This window comes from Neoarius graeffei, chromosome 6 (assembly GCF_027579695.1).
Source record: "Neoarius graeffei isolate fNeoGra1 chromosome 6, fNeoGra1.pri, whole genome shotgun sequence".
Lineage (NCBI taxonomy): Eukaryota > Metazoa > Chordata > Actinopteri > Siluriformes > Ariidae > Neoarius > Neoarius graeffei.
Window position 1 is genome coordinate 97,726,355 of NC_083574.1, and position 20,583 is coordinate 97,746,937.

Sequence of the window (20,583 nt, forward strand, 5' to 3'; positions counted from 1 at the left end):
AAGGCCACCTGTTTCACATAATCGTCCCAGTCACCCCCACAGTCCAGTAATGTTTTAGCCAGTTGATCAATCAAAGTTCTGTTAAAGCGCTCAACCATCCCATCCGATTGCGGATGGTAGGGAGTAGTGCGCGTTTTTGTTATCTTTAACAGACGACAAAGGCCCTGCACAACGTCCGCCTCAAACTGCCGTCCCTGATCGCTGTGCAAGCGCTCAGGTACACCATGTACCAGTACATAATCTTCAAAGAGGCACCGTGCCACTGTTTGTGCTGTCTGATTAGGTAGGGGATAGAGATTAACAAACTTCGTAAAATAGTCCTCGACTACCAGTACATACCTATGTCCTCTGCTAGTCACTGGCAACTCAACAATGTCGGTCGCCACTCTCTCAAAAGGACGAGTCGCACCAGAGCCTCCCAGCAGAGCACAATGAGATGGCACTGGGGACCGACGCATCTGGCATGCCTTGCACTGCTCACACCATTTCTTTATGTCTCTGAACATGGATGGCCAATAGCAAGTCTGACGTGCTCGTTCCCACACACGCTCCACCGCAAAGTGGGCTGACGCGGGGCTTCCATGCAGCTGCTTCAGGAGGTCAGGTACCAGTGAAGAGGGGACCACAATCTGATGGAGCCTCTCACCACTGCAGGGGGGGACAACAGACCGACACAACAGTCCATCTCGCATGAGCAGGCGATCAAACTCTGCCCACAGTTTCCTCACATTAATAGAGGCCCCCCTCAACTGTGCCCTAGACGGCTTTCGTGATGATTTTAGCCAGCTGCAAACAATCTGAATATCCGCATCTGCCTCCTGATGAGCTTTAACATCCGCCAGGTCATGGTCCAAGGCAAAAAACAGTGGCTGAATAGGCCTTGGGTCACCAGTAGATGCTCCTAATGACCCGCAGGCTACTGTCTGAGGCTGCTCAGGGGAGGGTGTGGTACTGTCTATTAGCTGGTGAATGGCATTAACCCCTCCTGTGGTGTCAGGTGGGTGTATTTCACAATCAGCTCGGCTGTCTCTCTCCGGGCGTCGGGAGAGAGCGTCAGCATTCATGTGACATTGACCATCCTTATACACTATGTCCCAGTTAAGGGGGTCTAGCTCCAAAATCCATCTACCCCGTCGGCCAGTTGGGTCATCACCAAGCGCCATGCGTCGCAGGCCCAACAGAGGACGATGGTCAGTGACAATGGTAAAAGGCCTAAGCCCAATGTAATGCCAGAATTCGCGAATAGCCCATACAACTGCCCACAGCTCGCGGTCAAATGTTGACCATCTCCGCTGTGTTTGGCTCAGAGTCTGGCTGACGTAAGCCACCACATGCTCCACCCCTTCCTTTATCTGAGCCAGAACAGCACCTACAGCCTCCCTAGAGGCGTCAGTGAACACCCTGAAGGGCATACTGAAGTCTGGGAGGGTCACGATGGGAGCAGAGGATAGCACGTCTTTAAGGTAACGAAACGACGCTTCACAGTCCACGGTCCATTGAAAAGGCACGTTTTTACCCATTAAGTGATTCAGGGGAGCAGCGTGTTTGGCAAAATTGCATACAAAGCGCCTATAGTATGAGCATAAACCCACAAATGCCCGGACTTCTGACGTGGACTGAGGGGCAGGCCAATTCTTGACCTTATCTGTGTTTTTTGGATCGGGCTGGAGACCCTGCCGGGAAATTACATGGCCTAGGAAAATTACATGATTTCTGGCAAGGTGACACTTGGACGGATTTAACTCAAGCCCAGTGGCCTCAATCCTAGCAAGTACTTCCCTTAAGCTGGAGAGGTGCTGTTCGAATGTGTTACTATACAGAAGGACATCATCTAGGTAAACCATGCAAATATTCCAAGGCAAACCCCTCAGAACTAACTCCATCATCCTTTGGTACGTGGCAGGTGAGTTAGATAAACCCATTGGCATAGAACGCCATTGGTAAAGACCCCTACCTGTAGTGAATGCCGTTTTTTCACGGTCCTGCTCAGCAACCTCGACCTGCCAGAACCCGTTTGAAAAGTCCAACGTGCTGAACCACACGGCGCCAGCTAGTGCATCCAGTGTGTCATCCACCCGCGGCAGAGGGTGGCAATCTTTCACAGTCACACTGTTAAGATGCCTGTAATCAACACAGAATCTCCACTGACCATTTTTCTTTTTGACTAAAACGACCGGAGAGGCCCAGGGGCTGCAGCTCTCCTCAATTACACCATCAGCTAGCAGGTCAGCCACTTGTTTCTCAATCTCGGCCCTTTTTTCAGGAGTGGTGCAGTAGGCCCGTTGTTTAATTGGTGGGTGATTCCCTGTATGGATACGGTGTTGCACAAGCATACACTTGCCGACGTTCCTATCATTGGAAGGAAAAGCATCCCTATACCATAGGAACAATGCAGACAGAGCCGCTTTCTATGATGGTGAGACAGGCGAATCGGCTAGCAACACAGGGGGGGTCAAATCAGAAAAAGAGGGGTCATTAGCAGCCACCGTGGCCACAACGTGTGGTAGTGCATATACGTCTGCCTCATCGACAGAGTAGATCTCCCCTAGATGAGTGCCTTGTTGTAAAACAACATCATCTTTAGTGGGGTTCAAGACCCAACCACAAGTCATCCCATTTTTCACTGATATAACTGTGTGTGCTACCACTAGGCTAGAGCTATCAGGGATATTGGGCTCTAAATAGCCGACAAAATTACACGAATAGGCCTCGGATGATGTAGGTGGAAGGACATTAACAGGCACAATAATTTCACTAAGTGGGGGGAAAGTCATAGTGTTGGCTATGGTGACATTACAGCATACAGGGGTTAGGTCATTTCTCGTAAGTAAGGGGATGGTAGAGCCCTGCAGTTGAACCCTGCCGTACGGGAGGTCCAAAAGAGCATTGGTTTTCAGCATGAAATCCCAACCTAAAAGCACAGCTTGTGTAGTTCCCCTAATTACATGAAAAGTGTGCTGCCATGATGCTGTCCCCAACCACAAAACAACAGATATAGTACCCAAAGTGTCCAACATTTGTCCATTCACTGCACGGGCACTGACATGGTCTTTCTTCAGGGGACGGTTACGAAGTGCAGGGACAGACGTGCGGAAGTCAGCACTAATAAGAGACACACTTGACCCAGAGTCTAACAACACAGGGACTACTGTGCCTTCAATCACACCATTAACATAGGATACAGGGATCTCACCTTCAGTGCTGTTCACAGAGTCATACATTACAGGGGTGCTGCCACAGGTAGTGGTTGAAGGGCCCAAGGAAAGGGCAGCTGGCGTTCGGCCCACAACATCAGCTACACCCTGTTTCCCTGATGGCTGGACTGGTGGTCGCTGTGTGGGGAGATGAAGCGCACACCCCGTCTCCTGTGAGCATCGTCCTCATATTGCATGCGTCGACCCAGGCTGGGGCTGCGTCCTCTTGGTGACCAGGTAGCACCAGGGCTCCGACTGCGGGATGGTGTGAACTGGCCCCGGTCTCTGCCAGGTGACGGGAATCTTCTGTCAGGCTCATGTGACACCTGCGACTGGCATCCATAGCCTCCACAGGTGCAACGGCATGACATCCTCCCTGGTGAAGAAGAGCCACGCCACCCCCCTGGACTCGGCCTCGTCCGCAGCTGTTGATTCTCCTCCGCCATCCTTTTCATGTCAACTCTCATCTCCCTAAGCTCCTCCATCAGGCTGTGTACCGCCCTGTGAAGCCCTCCATAATCAGTCACAGAATGAACAGAGGCGATATGCCCTACTGCGCTGCCAGCTGCTGTGACTTTGGAGGCAAAGTCCTGCTTGACTGCCTCTCTGGCATTCTCACAATGCTCAGCAGTCACCAACGCCTCCTCCATGTCTGTGGCACCTTGTTCATGACACTTGAGTTTAAGTTCAGAATCGAGACCGCCAAGGAAACGGCGGAATTTCTCCTCTCTAGTCGCATTCTCGCCATAGTCTGGGAAAGCCTCCGAAATGAGACGGCTGATCTCAGCAGCATAAACAACGAGGCTCTCGTGAGGAGCGCGTGGGCGAGCCGACAGGTCGGTCCTGAAACGGTTCAAAAACTGCTTACGACCAAAGGCTTCTTTGAGTCTCTCTTTCACTGCACTGTAATTGCTCTGCACTGTCGTGGGCAGATTATCCCACAACAGGAATGCAGCTTTGCTCAAACGGGTTGGCAGAATCCTTACAAGTTCGTATTGATAGTCTCTTTCATTGCCCCGCTCGGCGAGAGCGCGCACTACTACCTCAAATTGACGTGCCCAGCAGAGAAAACTTTGTTTGTCGTCTTCACCACAAAACAGAGGTGGGAGGTCAATCTTCACTCAAGCAACGTGACAATCCTTCCCCTGACAAAAGGGAAATGCATCCAAATTCTCTTCCTCCTTGAAATACATTTCGAATTGTCCACTAACTTCTCCATGCTTAGGTCTGAATTAGCAGAGGAAGCCGTACGTGCAAAGCTAGGCACGGATAGTTAACAGCGGTATACAAAAACTGGTAAAAGAAACGACTATTACAAAATAACCGTTCGTAAAACAAATTCAACCTACACCACTGCCACCAATGTAACCGAGCATTGGTACTTATCTTATAAACAGAGTTTTGTAATAACTGAGGAGACACACGTTCGGAGGGAGACACAGATCTTCATCCATTTATTAGAACACTTTCCCACCATTCCAACTCACCCACACAGATCTCGCGAGAGCATTAATACATGGCAGTCCTATGGAAAGTCCCCGAGGGGATAACATGCATTTTAAAGCTCATATTAAATCTGCTACAATAGCATTAATTTTACACCATGGATAGCGATAACGACAGTGTTCACAGCAAAAGCGAGTTTTACTACCCTGAGGAAGAAGAAATAAAAGAAAACATTTCAGGAGAAAGCTAAAAACCTGTAACTGTTGCTAACGCCGAGCAAAAACATGGCTGAATCCTGAATGACTCAATTTTGTATAAATAGGGGACTACATAGGCAGCAAAATGTAGTTTTTTTCCTGCCATGGAAGTGCACTTGTATACTGAGGAGGAAGCAATTTGCATTACAGCCTTGAATGAGGATTCAAAATGACGGCTCGGCTCGGTTTTCCCTTTCGGGCGCTCTCATTTTCTGTTAGAATTTGGTAAAGAAAAAAATAAATATATTATTTACCAGCTTAAGGTCGGTCCGTATGGTGAAATACCGTGACCTCGGCCTTGAATACTGACCTTGGCCCAGAGGGCCTCGCTCAGTACTTTCAAGACCTCGGTCACGGTATTTCACCATACGGACCTCCCAGCTGGTAAATAACATATGTATGTGGTGCTGTTATAGTAAAATAATCAATGCTGCATTGGTGTGATAAATTTACAACTGAATGTGATTATTTTCCAAATAGCAGCACATTCCGGAGTGTTTTATTCATTACATCAGGGGTTCTCAGCCTTTTCTGCTTCGAGGCCCACCTATTCATACTTGTACTGTAATGAGTCGGAGCCTATTAAAAAAGATCCCCAATTATTTTGGCTCCTCTATTCTATTAGACTCTAATAATCTACTGTAAAGTATATTAATGGGATGTGACATCACTCCCTGTTACAGATGGGAGCCCAGGAATTAAATACATGGAATAAAAACAACCTGTTTATAATTGTAGGTATTGTATTTAAAACTGTAAGGATGTGCCAGAAGCCAAATCCATACATGCAGGACATTCTCAGTCAAAAGGGATTAATGATCCAAAAGTGGATTCTGGTCCATTAACACAAGAACTTACTGCCATGTTTGTGTTCAGCAAACAAGCAAGTTATTAAAACCAAGAAGTGGATATAGAACCCACTCAATGGGATTAGATCCTTACATGCTAACAAAGAAGGATTTTTCCTACGAGTTGGAAAATTATCCATCCGTTGAGTTTCCCAACATCTTAAACTACCCGGTGCTGTGGACATCGTTCTACATGGACACACAGATGAAAACCTGGAAGATCATGGAGGAAAACAACTTTTTATATGTGGCTGAGTTAAAGATCTGGGGATCAGGACACTACAAGATAGACGGCGGTAGATGGATCTAAGTGCAGGAAGTGTGTTTATGAGCAGGCGTGATATCTACAAAAGTAGACTCATAAAGCAGAGTATTTAAACAGCGTTATAAACATGGCTCGAAACAAACGTGACAGTGACAATACTTCGCAAAGACTTTGTGAAAACAGCTTCCATATCTCTGTGTGCTGATTTGCACTGCAATCAGTATCAAGTGTTTCCCATAATGACTGGGTCCCAAGTGCACGCACAACGCGCTCCGTGAGTGCATGCAACTGCTCAAGCTGCACCAGGCTCAAGCGCGCAAAGGCATGACAGTCAAGTGTTCACCTGTTGAGTGACCACAACTTTTAGCTCACGTGTATACCACCATCAAAATGCCTCATTTTCATTGATAACCCATTGCAAAGCATCGTGAGCTGTAGTGTGACCGTAGCTGAATGAGGCAGATGTGACGCCAGATGCAACCCATCAGTTGCACCCTATGACAAGTAAAAATTAGCTTCAACTTGGGAAAAAAAAAATTGCAGCCCATTCGATGGCGCTTTGAGGCCCGCTAATGGGCCGCAGCCCAGTGGTTGAGAAACACTGCATTACATTACAGGCATTTAGCAGAGGCTCTTATCCAGAGATAACAACATGCCCAGAGCAGCCTGGGGAGCAGTTGGGGGTTAGATGCCTTGCTCAAGGGCACTTCAGCCATTCCTGCTGTTCCAGGAAATCAAACCAGTGACATTTTGGTCTCAAAGCTGTTTCTCTAATCATTAGGTCATGGCTTCCCAATTTGTGTTACACGACAGCAATTTGCCACCTATGGCATTTTTAAAATTAATTAATTAATTAATTAATTGGTTGATTAATTTGCTTATTTGTTTATTTATTTACTTGTTTGTCCAGTCATCAAATTAGTTCTCAAGCTCACATTAATGGGATTTTTGTTTGTTTATTTCACAGTCAAAATTTATAATGTCACCAAAAGAACTACTATTTTGTTTTCTTTCATCACTAGCATTAGCTAGCTAGCGCAGCACACAGATTTTAATGTTTATAGCTCCTCCCACAAATTAACAGTTATTCCATGAAATCGAGTCATTAGGGTTGCCACCTGTGTCTGACAAAAATCCTGGACATTTCGACCATCCAATCGACCTTTTTGCTTATAAGCAATGGCACCCTTCGCACATCTAACCCAAGACAAAAATCGCCCTTCTACGCTGAAATTGTATTGCTCTAATTAGTAAAAATGACGCTTTTGCTAGTTATTTGTTTAGTTAATTGCTTTACATAATATAGCAGGTCTTCATTATTTTGGTTTATTTCCAACAGTTTTTGGTTGTGGACACCTGGGGGCAGTAGTGGGCACAGGTAAAAGGGGAATACATAATTAAGTTCTGTTTGTTTGCTTATGTGGAATAAAAATAAATCTAATTTTTCATTGTATCTAAGAATACCTGAATGTAACAATGTAAGGTGTAGTGTCAAACAGCTTACCTGATTGCTTAGAGTGTGCTGTGTGCTTTAGCTCTTGGCTAAACAAATACATAGGAGGACATGTAACTGATATAACTGGGCACATACAGGAATATGTACTACACTATTTCATTTAATTCACCAAAACCTTACCTAATCTTCCATTTATATTTGGTGTTTTTCTTTGCTGCTGCTATGAGTCCTGGCTGATTTTCAATGAATGTCTTGAACTCAGTACAGGACAACTGAAAGTTTAGCCTGACTTGAAGCTCAGCCTTCACCATTGCAACAGAGAGTCTGTTTCTTTTATCAGTCCAAGCATCCTCCATTGCCCCTTTTCCACCAAAGCAGTTCCAGGGCTGGTTCGGGGCCAGTGCTTAGTTTGGAACTGGGTTTTCTGTTTCCACTGACAAAGAACTGGCTCTGGGGCCAGAAAAACCGGTTCCAGGCTAGCACCAGCTCTCTGCTGGGCCAGAGGAAACAACTGCTTATGTCAGCGGGGGGGCGGAGTTGTTAAGACCAACAACAATAACAAGACCATGAAAGATCGCCATTTTTAAGCGCCGAGAAGCAGCAGCTGTACAAACGCAAAGTCATCCATTATTATTGTTGTTGCTGCTGCTGCTTCTTCCGTGCTGTTTTTGCTTTGATATTCGCGCCAAGGTTTATGTAAATGTAGCGCCGTAACTGACGTATACAGCGACGTAATGACGTATTCAGTGACGTAATGACGTGGCTCCGCTTAGCACTGCGAGCTACGGAAAAGCAAACTGGTTCTCAGCTGGCTCGCAAGTTGAAATACACATTTTGCCCATCATGTACAAAAAACCGGGACATTCAGTGTCCCGGATTTTTATTTATTTTTTCCGGGACAGACCATGAAAATCCGGGACAATCAGGAAAAACCGGGACAGGTGGCAACACTACTCATACATGAGCTGATAGCCAACGAGGCACGTAGCACTGAGTTGGCTATAATCCATGTACGACGAGATTGAGTGGAAGTTTTCGAGTAGAGTTTTTATTTCATCCTCGGTTGCTTCAGCAACACGCTCCGCCATTTTGTTTTTCTCTACTCATATATGAGCTGATATCCTGGTAGTAGAGTAGCCAATCAGAGCATGTGATTGCTCATATCCAGTGAATGTGGATAGAATAACCTACTTTATCTCAAACTTGTGAGAGATGATTCCACAGCACTGTTTAAAGCTCCAATCTCAGTATTCTCTTCATGAGGTTTGAGCAAAAGCAGCTGTGATAATGCAAATTTTTGCTCACAAGGCTATGATATTTGATATTTCTTCTAATCTTGCAGGATTACTAGAGTTGTGTATGCCTACCATAAATACACAGACAACACAGATGGCGTCTACTGTTAAATCAGACGAATGTGTCAAAACCTGTTCGTCTGAGTCCATGCGAGAGGATAAAAACTGCTATCTTGTTGTCTATGCTAACAGTTTAGCAGTTTAGATGTAAACAGCTCTGTGTTGAAGTCAGACACTTTCTTTTGTTTTGTTGTCTCTGTCTGATCTCAATGAGACATCATGACCTGGCCCAGGTTCCTATTCAAAATCTCCAGAGGCCAGGAGTGCTGTAGCTGGCCCATGTGTGTGTGTGTGTGTGTGTGTGTGTGTGTGTGGGGCTGAGAACTGAGTCCTCGCTGTCCCTTTTCTTTGATCGATCCATGTCTGTCTAGCTCGTATCAGCACATGGATGTCAGGGGACGTGTGAGGAGCTGGACATATTTAAGGAACAAATATGTCTCTCCCCTGTGCTGAAAGAGGATAGTGTGTGTGTGTGTGTGAGAGAGAGAGAGAGAGAGAGAGAGAGAGAATGAGCGATGAGTCATTGTCACCCATGTTGAGACTATTTCTTTTTAAAACTGATTGATTTAAACATTTCAAGTACTGTACCATAACATGTTATTTAAAAAAATAATAATAAAAAAAACCCACTTCTGGTTCATCCTGTTTGTTACTTCACCCTCGATGGAGTAAGTAAGGTGAGGTATTGTAATCAGTGCGGCTTGTTTGTTTTTTGTTTGTTTGTTAACAATCTTGCATCTAGAATGTCCTTGGCAGGGACCCAGCTTTGTTTCTCGGGTCCATATCCCTCCCAATCTACCGTACCAGGTATTCGACTTGCCCTCTTCTGTGTCTTGAGTCGAGGATCTTGTTTACCTGGTAGATGGGTTCACCCACTACGAGGAGTTCAGGGTGTTCAGGCACTGGTGCGTTCTCAGCAAGGGGACCTGGGATGGCTGGTTTAAGGTTGGAGACGTGGAATGTGGGAGATAGTCTGCTGTGAGGGGGGAGTTGTAACTGGTAGGAGACTTCATTGATGCCATGCAGGATCTTGAATGGCCCAATGTAACATGGCTGGAGCTTTCTGCATGTGTTGGGCTCTTGGAGATTCTTTGTGGCCACCCATACTCTGTCACCTGGAGAAAAGTCTAGGTTGTCTCCTCTGTGTTTGTCTGCATACTCTTTATATTTGGCATTGACCATTTCTAGACATTGGTGAACCTCCTTCCATATAGTTTGGCTGTGTGTGAACCAATCCTCCACTGACTGGACCTGGCCAGATGTAAGGCTTACTGATACCCCTAACCTGTCCATGAAGCATGTCCAGAAATGAGGAGTGAATTGAGAGCCGCAGTCACTGACTATGTCTTCTGGGATACTGTAGTATCTTAACATGTGCTGGAAGAGGAGTTCAGTGGTTTGTGACGCAGTGGGGATGCCCAGTCAAGGAATGAGCTTAAGGCCTTTCGAGAAACAGTCTATGGTTATCATGATGGTTGTGTTGCCCTCTAACGGAGGGAGTTCTGTGATGAAGTTGATGGCGATATGGGACCATGGTCTCTGAGGTGTAGGAAGAGGGCACAACTTGCCAGCAGGAGGAGCTCTGGGAACTTTAACCTGTGCACATGTAGAATAAGAGGCAATGTACTGGTTAATCTCGGTCAGCATATTCTCCCACCAATACTTATTCCTGAGCACTCCTCTTCCAGCACATGTTTAGATACTACAGGTATAGCCAGGTCCAGTCAGTGGAGGATTGGTTCACACGCAGCCAAACTATATGGAAGGCGGTTCACCAATGTCTAGAAATGGTCAATGCCAAATATAAAGAGCAATTGATGTGTGTGTTGGCTGCTGGGATGACCTGTGGCAGGAGATGAGTTAGCCCATGTGATGAGATGACCTTGCAGTGGCTTTGGCACCTAGAGTAGGCCAGATGGTAGATTGTCAGGAAGAGTAGATGGTTGGGACTGTCTTATTTCTCTGTCCAGGTCCCATGTGATAGACTGTACGAAGCATTGGGACAGAAGGATGGGATGATTGATGGGTTCTTGGTGTGAAGAACCGAAACTTTGAGAGAGTGTGTTGGCCTTTGTGTTTTTGGAACCAGAGTGAAAGGAAATGGTGAAGTTGAATCTGTTGAAGAATAGTGCTCACCTGGCCTGGCGAGGGTTGAACCTCTTGGCTGTCTTGAAGAACTCAAGATTTTTGTGATCTGTGAGGATAATGAAAGGGTGAGTGGCTCCTTCTAGCTAGTGTCGCCACCCTTCTAGGGCCAGTTTTACAGCAAGCAGTTCTTTGTTGCCAATGTCATAATTCTTCTCAGCAGAGGAGAGCTTCTTGGAGAACACCACTATGGGGTGGAGTTTCTATTTCTCACCAAAGCGTTGAGATAGGATCATCCCTACTCCAGTGTCAGACGCGTCCACTTCTACAGTGAATGGTTTCGTAGGGTCTGGATGCTGTAGGACTGGAGCAATGGTGAAGGCCTTCTTAAGCCGCTGGAATGCCTCTTCAGCCTGGGGATTCCACTGGAGGTACTTGGCACCTTTCTTAGGCCAAGTTTACATTAGACCATATCTGTCTCGTTTTCTTCGCGAATGCACTGTCCGTTTACATTAAAACGCCTGGAAACGCCGGGAAACGGGAATCCGCCAGGGTCCACGTATTCAATCGAGATCGTGTCTGGTCCAGTGCTGTGTAAACATTGAGAATACGTGGATATGCGGATATGGTGTGCTGAGCTCTAGCTGGTGTCGTCATTGGACAACGTCACTGTGACATCCACCTTCCTGATTCGCTGGCATTGGTCATGTGACACGACTGCTGAAAAACGGCGCGGACTTCCGCCTTGTATCACCTTTCATTAAAGAGTATAAAAGTATGAAAATGCTGCAAATACTGATGCAAATACTGCCCATTGTGTAGTTATGATTGTCATTAGGCTTGCCATCCTTCCACTTGCAAGTGGTAAGTGATATGCACTGGGATCACACACACAGCGGCTCAGTCCCGAATCACTGCTCGTGCGCTATACTCGCGTGCTCTGTGAGCTGCGCAGGGCCGGAGTGCGCACCCTCCAGAGGGCACTCACTGTTCAGGGCGGAGTGATTTGGAGTGCAGGATGCCTGCGGAGCCGAGCGTATCCGTGTATTGGTGTTGCTGTGTGCACGCAAATCGTGTATTGGTGTTGCTGTGTGCACGCTAATCGTTTTAAAAACGTTAATCTGATGATCCGCTGATACGGTCTAATGTAAACCCCACCTTAAGCAGTGTGGTTAGAGGGGTTGCAATAGCACTAAAACCCTTAATGAACCAACAGTAGAAATTAGCAAAGCCAAGGACATGCTGAAGTTCCCTTATGGAGGTAGGAGTGGGCCAGGGGGTTACTGCAGATACCTTTGAGAAGTCCATGCTGACTCCTTCAGCGCTAATGATGTAACCCAGGAAGGAGATACGACTTTGATGGAACTCGCACTTCTTGGCCTTGGCGTAGAGGTGATTTTCACAAAAAAGCATTGTAGGACTGTTCTGACGTGCTTATGGTGACTTTCCTCATCAGGGGAGTAGATCAGGATGTCATCAATGGCATACCTACCCAGCATGTCCTGTAACACCTCATTAAATCAGACATTGGAACACGCTGGATGCTGAAGAAAGACCATATGGCATTACCTTGTATTCAAAATGGCCAGTGGTAGTGCTGAACATGGTCTTCCACTCATCACCTTCTTTGATCCTGATCAGGTTGTAAGCACTTCGCAGATCCAGTTTTGAGAATATCTTGGCAGATCTCAGCTGTTCAAGGGCCACAGAAATAAGAGGAAGATGATATGGATACTTAACTGAAACTTGGTTCAGGCCTCTATAATCGATGCCAGACCGAAGTCCACCTCCTTGTTTCTCGATGAAGAAGAAGGCTGCAGAAGCTGGAGATTTGGATAGCCAGATGTATCCCTGCTTAAGTGCCTCCTGTATGTATTCCTCCATGGTGGTGTGTTCTTTCTGGGACAAGGGATATATGCGTCCCTGAGGTGGTGACATGCCAGGCAGTAGGTCTATAGCACAGTCATAGGGTCGGCGTGGTGGTAATGTGCATGCCTTTCCCTTGCTGAAGACCTCCTGTAGGTCCATGTAACACTCTGGTACCTTGTCCAAGGAGTTGCGTTGAGGGCTCTCCACAAAGGTGGAGGAGAGGTTGACTTGCGAGCGCAAAATGCAATTTTGAAAGCAGGTAGGAGACCATTGGAGGATTTCTTTATTCTGCCACGATAATCAGTGGATCGTGAAGCTGAAGCCACAGGGAGCCAAGAATGAGATCATGATTTACTGTGATAGTGACATAAAGGGAGATATGCTCTGAGTGCAGAATTCCCACCTGAATATGAATAGGTGTGGTGACGAGGCCATCTCCTATGGGTCCTCCATCAATGGTCCAGATGTTAAGCACGCTTTGCAGAGGGGTTGTGGGCAGGTTGAATTTCTGCACAACTGTGCTGCTGATAAAGTTCCCTTCTGCCCCTGAATCAGTGAAAGCACAGAGGGTGTGCGTGGCATCTGTGAGCTTTAATAATACAGGAACCTTAAAGGAATTAGAATTAAAATATTCTCACCGGACTCACTGGGTGTGTAGAGTCTTTTGCTGGAGCTTTACGGGGAGGATGAACAGGACAGTTGTTCAGTTGATGTTCTGAATTACCACAGTAGAAACATAGCCTCTCCCTACTCCTCCTCTCGCACTCAGAATGAGAGAGTCTTGTACGTGAAACTTCCATGGGCGTGCTGTCATCGGAAATAGAATTACATTTAGTGCTTTCCTGAATGGAAGGTCTGTGAGCCAACAGATGATCCAGTTGAATTATTAGATCGATCAGCGACTCCAAGGTGAGCTGTTCATCACGGCAGGCGAGTTCACTCAGAACTGTGGGGCGCAGATCTTGGCGAAAGACAGCCTTCAAGGCAGGTTTGTTCCATCCACTGGCTGCCACTAATGTTCTGAAGTCAAACGCATATTCAGCCACGCTACAGGAACCTTGTGAAATGGTTAGCAAACTCTCACCAATTTCAATTCCTTGTGGTTCATGGTTGAAAACCCTTATAAACATGGAGAGGAACTGCTTGTAGGAGGTTGTCTGTTCCTGGTTCCAAATTGCGCTAGCCTAGCGCAGTGCTTTACCCACGAGAAAGGAAACAAACTTAGCAATTTTGTGCTTATCAGAAAGGCTAGGCATAGTAGCGAAATACATGAAGCACTGAAGCAAGAAACCTTTGCAATCGGCGGCATCTACGGTGAATCTCTCCAGAGGTGAAAATTGCAACATGGAGCTGGGAAGGGGCTCAGGGTGTGGTAGCAGGGCCTGTGACATCATGGTTGCTAGCTGCATCATACGGGTGTTGAGATCAGCTAGCATTTGTTGATGTTCTCCAAGTAAGCATCCCTGAGCATTCAAAGCCATCTGCTTTGCTTCTTCTGCTACAGCCATAACAGCAAAGTATCCTGTCAGAATGCAGGCACTTAGAGATGTAGGTGCAGAGGAGAGTGAGGAAGTAGATGGACGACAAAGCCAAAACGATAGACAGAAGTGGGATCAGGAAACAAGTGAGGGTCAGGCAATTGGCAAACAATGTAGAATGGGCAAGACAGATAGTGTAGTAGAAATAAGCAAGCAAACATCAGAAACTAGAGTCAAACAGAGAATGCAAGGCTTGGTATGTACTGGGCAAACAGGACAATACTTCACACTGGAGTGTTGTGTGAGAGTGGCTTAAATAGTTGGAGTGCTGATTAGGGGAATGCGTAATAGCTGTGATTAATACTCAGGTGACAGAAGGTGCTGTGGTTCTTGGGGATTGTAGTTCTGAGTGTCCATGTTTGTAGTCTGTGTGTTCTCAGCAGATTTACTGACAGTAATTTTTTTTATATGTTAGGAATTTAATTCTGGTCTAATTCTATTTATTGCAATCAGATTCCAAATACTCCATAAACATTTCGTTCTGTTATGAATCAGAAAAAAAATATATAAATCAGAGCACTTTTATTTTTTCAAAGTACTTCATCTACTTAAACAATGTTACACAAAGATCGATCCATAACAGTTGTAAATGTCCCTTAATTCCACAGGGTGTCGATAATGGTGGACACCAATGAAAGTGATCACTATTATCGACACCTCACTTGACTTCTCAAACGTGTGTTTAGATACAAAATGGTGCCTGTCAAATGAAAGCGTAAGAAACAAAGTAGGTTTTGACAAGGAGATCATGAAATAGCATTGAATTTGATCAGTAAAAACATGTCTGTGATCTTTCCACCATGCTTACTGTACCTGCGATGATATCATCCGGGTTTTCCTCAAATTGTTGATCATGCTAAAAAAAATTCCATCTCAGGTAACAATCTGTATCATCAAACGACAAGATCAAAGGGCGAGGCGGGTCTTCTGGTTGATTAATTAACCAATAATAACTGTTGGAACTGAAACTCACCTTTGTAAAATTGTTTTTTATTGGTAAATCTGAAAAGGTGTCGATAATTATGGATTGTTGATAATTGTAGCTGCCGCTCTAGTTTGTTTTTACTTGAATTTTGTTCTTTGGTAGTTGACATTTAAATTTGGAAAATAATCTGTTATGATTTATTTTGGGGCGGCACAGTGGTTTAGTGGTTAGCGCTGTCGCCTCACAGCAAGAAGATCCTGGGTTGGAGCCCGGCAACCGGCGAGGGCCTTTCTGTGTGGAGTTTGCATGTTTTCCCAGTGTCTGTGTGGGTTTCCTCTGGGTGCTCCGGTTTTCCCTAGCCTGGGAAATCCCATGCTGCTTTGCACAATCGTTCCGATCTGAAAAGACAGCATGGAAACTATGGTCTAAAGGCTCGCCTGAGTTAGGGAGCCAATCAGAGAGTGGGGAGGGGTGGAAAGACGGTGACGCGTACTACTCGACAAACGGAAGCTTGTAGTTTATTTGGGACTGTTTACGGATCACATTTAACATGGCGGCAAGCGATACGAACCAAACTTTCGATCAAGCTTTGTCTTGCACAAACGGCAGTAATCGTTCGGTGCCATTGTTTTCCTATTTTTGTTTTGCCTTCTCTTTCCTTCTCTTCTTCGCCTCTTCGTCTTCTTCGTCGCTCTAACTACATCACCGGGTACAACTGCCATGATTGGCCATGGGCTACATATACGCCAAATGATAGACATTCGCAACATCCAATAAACGGCCGTTGACAATCGTAAACTACACCTCCCCTACGAGAAATTCAATAGGCGGATTCCAGACCATATTTCACTTGTGATATGGTCTGGTGTTAACCAGACTAGGTTTCCCCCACAGTCCAAAGACATGCAGGTTCAGATAATCGGTGGCTCTAAATTGACTGTAGGTGTGAATGTGAGTGTGAATGGTTGTTTGTCTCTGTGTGTCAGCCCTGCGATGACCTGGCGACTTGTCCAGGGTGTACCCCACCTTTCGCCCATAGTCAGCTGGGATAGGCTCCAGCTTGCCTGCGACCCTGTAGAACAGGATAAAGCGGCTACAGATAATGGATGGATGCATGGATGGATGGATGGAGTAGTCTGAGGTCCAGTGAGTGCAGTTTTATGTGGAAATGATCTGTAGGTTTTACTGAGCATCTTACAGAACCAGCCACAGTTCTTCTGGACACTTTGACTGTCACACTCACTTCTTCATTTTGCAGCAAAACTTTTGCCCTTCATTATGTTTTCTTTTTTAATCTGAAAAGTGTTCTCTTATGGAATACGCTGCTCAGATACAAACTTTTTTTCTGTAACATTTAATTTTGTGCTGGAAAAAAAGAATATTTGGAACTCTAAAATGTTTTTGTAATGTTTTGACTTGATAATGTAGAAGTCATAAAATAGAAATCTATAACAAAGTTTGTATGGAAAAAATGGGGGGCTAAGACTTTTGCACAGTACTGTACATCAACAACACGGAAAGACTTTAGAAGAAAATGAAGTGTTTGAAAGTTAGTATGGATTGAATCTCTTGTTAAAATGGAAGTGTGTCTCTTTCCCATCATATCTACAGTAAATAACATCGGAAATGCGTTTGGTAAAAACTGGTTTATTGATCATAAAAAAAGCTTATTTATTTTTTATTGACAATGCTTAGGATTCAAGCTTTTTATAGGAGCTTTGGAGCTTTTTTTCTGCACATTAGAGGTGGAACACAATGACATTATGTGTATCTGTATCTGTTTAGAGCTCGAGATATCCGTATCTGTATCCGGATTTGAACAGGAAGTTGAATTAGATACGAACTTTAGCACAAAGACCCATAAAACACTGGAAATGCTAGAAAGTCTTTCTTTTTCCATTTAACACAGCACAGTATGGAGTATAACAACAAATTAATTGCCATTTCGAACATGTAGAATAAATGTAGAGGTTAATATTTTTATAAATTAATCAGATTTTTTTTTTTTTTGGAGACCCTGAAGGTCTGAGGATGGTTGAAGTTCTCATCTCATCTCATTATCTGTAGCTGCTTTATCCTGTTCTACAGGGTCGCAGGCAAGCTGGAGCCTATCCCAGCTGACTACGGGCGAATGGCGGGGTACACCCTGGACAAGTCGCCAGGTCATCACAGGGCTGACACATAGACACAGACAACCATTCACACTCACATTCACACCTACGCTCAATTTAGAGTCACCAGTTAACCTAACCTGCATGTCTTTGGACTGTGGGGGAAACCGGAGCACCCGGAGGAAACCCACGCGGACACGGGGAGAACATGCAAGCTCCACACAGAAAGGCCCTCGCTGGCCACGGGGCTCGAACCCGGACCTTCTTGCTGTGAGGCGACAGCGCTAACCACTACTCCACCGTGCTGCCCATGGTTGAAGTTATTCAACTGAAATTGCATTTGTGCAAACAGCACAAAGAGCGACGACACAGGGTTTGAGCTCAAGAACGATGGAACGAGAGAGTTAAAGCAGTTAAAGCAGCAGAGCTGAGCAAACTTCTCCACCACTTCACCACCATCAGGCACACAGAGATCCATCAGGCATGAAAGATGAAGGCCAGGAGAAATCCATTGGTCTGGAGTGGAGCTCCATCACAACCAAGAACCAGTGAACAAATCCAAAGGCAGAAGGAAAAACAATCTGGGAACAATGAGGGTGTAATGGCTAGAGAAGCAGATTTAAGACCAAAAGGTTATTGGTTTGAGTCCCTGGACCAGTAAGAATGGCTGAAATGCCCTTGACCAAGTTACCAAACCCCGAATTTCTCTCCAGGCTGCTCTGGGTATGTTGTCCATCACTCTGGATAAGAGCATCTGCTAAATGCCTGTAACGTACAGTAATCTCAGTAGTGTACCTTCAATTCATATTCAATCAATTAAGCCACGCCCATTCGTTTACAGTGCTTCTTTCATGGCATGTGACTCATGGAGATACAGTCTGCTGATATACTGATGTTAAATACTTAATTCCATTTATTTCATGCGCTTTTAATCCACTGGTGTTGCAGATCAAAGATAATACGATGAAGAGAATCGCGTTCTCATTGACTGTGGAGAGATGGCGCTCTTCATCAGCGCCCAATCACATGCTCCATTGCTCCTGTGCCACTGTGAAATAGGTGTCCAGAAACGTCTCGTCCAATTGTCCCGCCACATCATTGGCTGACAGACCCATCCATCACAGGGGCGCTGGGTAACTCATTTTACCCTCCTTCTCATCACGGATAGTTTAACGAGCGCCTTTTAGCACCGACCCAAATGTCACAAACGTGATGAAGCTAAATGAGGTTGGTGATGTCAATCAGGTGTAACGGAGCTGAGCTGAAACTAGAAACTGGACTTTAGTCACCACTAGTAAAGTAATTCTCACATTTAAAAGAAAAATACTTCCAATTTGGACAGGGAGAAAGTTATCTTCAACATGTCGTAAAATAACATTTTGAGGATGTGTTTTTGAGGATCTGACAGCTGCTTGTTTGGGTCCATCAGACCTGCTAAAGCCATGAAAAACAAAATGGCACCCAGAAAAGTACCGTATACTGTACATCTTTCTCTCTGAGGCGAAGCAGGATCATCCCTGCTGTATGGATTTTTTTTTTGAGCCGAAATACCAAGGGGAAGTGAACAAGGGCTAAATATAAACAGGAATAATTGAATTGGGAAAAGGAGTGCAGAAAACACAGAAGGGGAGGGAGGGAGGGCTATCGGGAAAAAAGGAATGATTTCTCTCTGAATCGCTGAATCAGTAAAACGTGCTGTAAACAGATGTCCTGTGCAGGACTGTAACATGATTTAACTTAGATTTATTTGATAGCAACAGAACACAGAGCGCAGACTCTTGGAGTCGTTTCAGAGGATCGGTCTCAATCTGAGACGTGTGTCATAGTTCACAAAGGATCAAGAGCTTCTCGATAGTTCTTGTGCTACTTTACTGCAATTATAAATTCACATCTATACACACAGTATGTTCTAATACAACCGTATATGAAGTGGAGTCTTTTGGTCTTTTCAAGGACGTGAGTCATTTAAGTTCATTCAGTTAAATTATTTGTTCAGATTCATTTCTCTAAAGCAGGCAACAGACGGCTTAACCGGGGTAAAGATGCTGAAAATGGTTGCTATTTTGGATTATTTTAGCTTACACACACTACTAATGCATGCGCCGAATCACTGGACATCATCAGTGATTCAATTCAATCTCAGTCATGACCAAAATGGTTCACTGACTCAGTTGTTGATTTAATGAACTAGAAAGGAATGAATCTTGGTCATGACCAAAATGAATCACTGACTCAATCGATGATTTACTGAACGAGAAAGGAGTGAATCTCGGTCATGACAGAAACAATTTGCTGACTCAATCATTGATTTATTGAACTAGAAAGGAATTAATCTTGGTCATAACCAAAATGAATCACTGACTCAATCAATGATTTACTGAATGAGAAAGGAGTGAATCTCAGTCATGACGGAAATGATTCACTGACTTGATTGATGGTTTACTGGACTAAAAAGGAGTGAAGCTTGGTCATGACAGAAATGGTTCTCTGACTCGATCGATTATTTACTGAACTAGAAAAGAGTGAGGGCGGCACGGTAGTGTAGTGGTTAGCACTGTCGCCTCACAGCAAGAAGGTCCTGGGTTCGAGCCCCGGGGCCGGCGAGGGCCTTTCTGTGCGGAGTTTGCATGTTCTCCCCGTGTCCGCGTGGGTTTCCTCCGGGTGCTCCGGTTTCCCCCACAGTCCAAAGACATGCAGGTTAGGTTAACTGGTGACTCTAAATTGACCGTAGGTGTGAATGTGAGTGTGAATGGTTGTCTGTGTCTATGTGTCAGCCCTGTGATGACCTGGCGACTTGTCCAGGGTGTACCCCGCCTTTCGCCCGTAGTCAGCTGGGATAGGCTCCAGCTTGCCTGCGACCCTGTAGAAGGATAAAGCGGCTAGAGATAATGAGATGAGATGAGAAAGGAGTGAATCTTGGTCATGACAGAAATGATTCACTTACGCGAATCTTGGTCATGACAGAAATTAATCACTGAATCGATCGATGGTTTACTGAACTAGAAAGGAGTTAATCTCGGTCATGACGGAAATGAATCACTGACTTGATTGATGGTTTACTGAACAAGAAAGGAGTTAATCTCGGTCATGACAGAAACAATTCACTGACTCGATTATTGGTTTAATGAGCGAGAAAGGAGTGAATTTCAGTCATGACAAAAATGATTCTCTGACTCAATCGATGGTTTACTGAACTAGAAAGGAGTGAATCTTAGTCATGATGGAAATGATTCA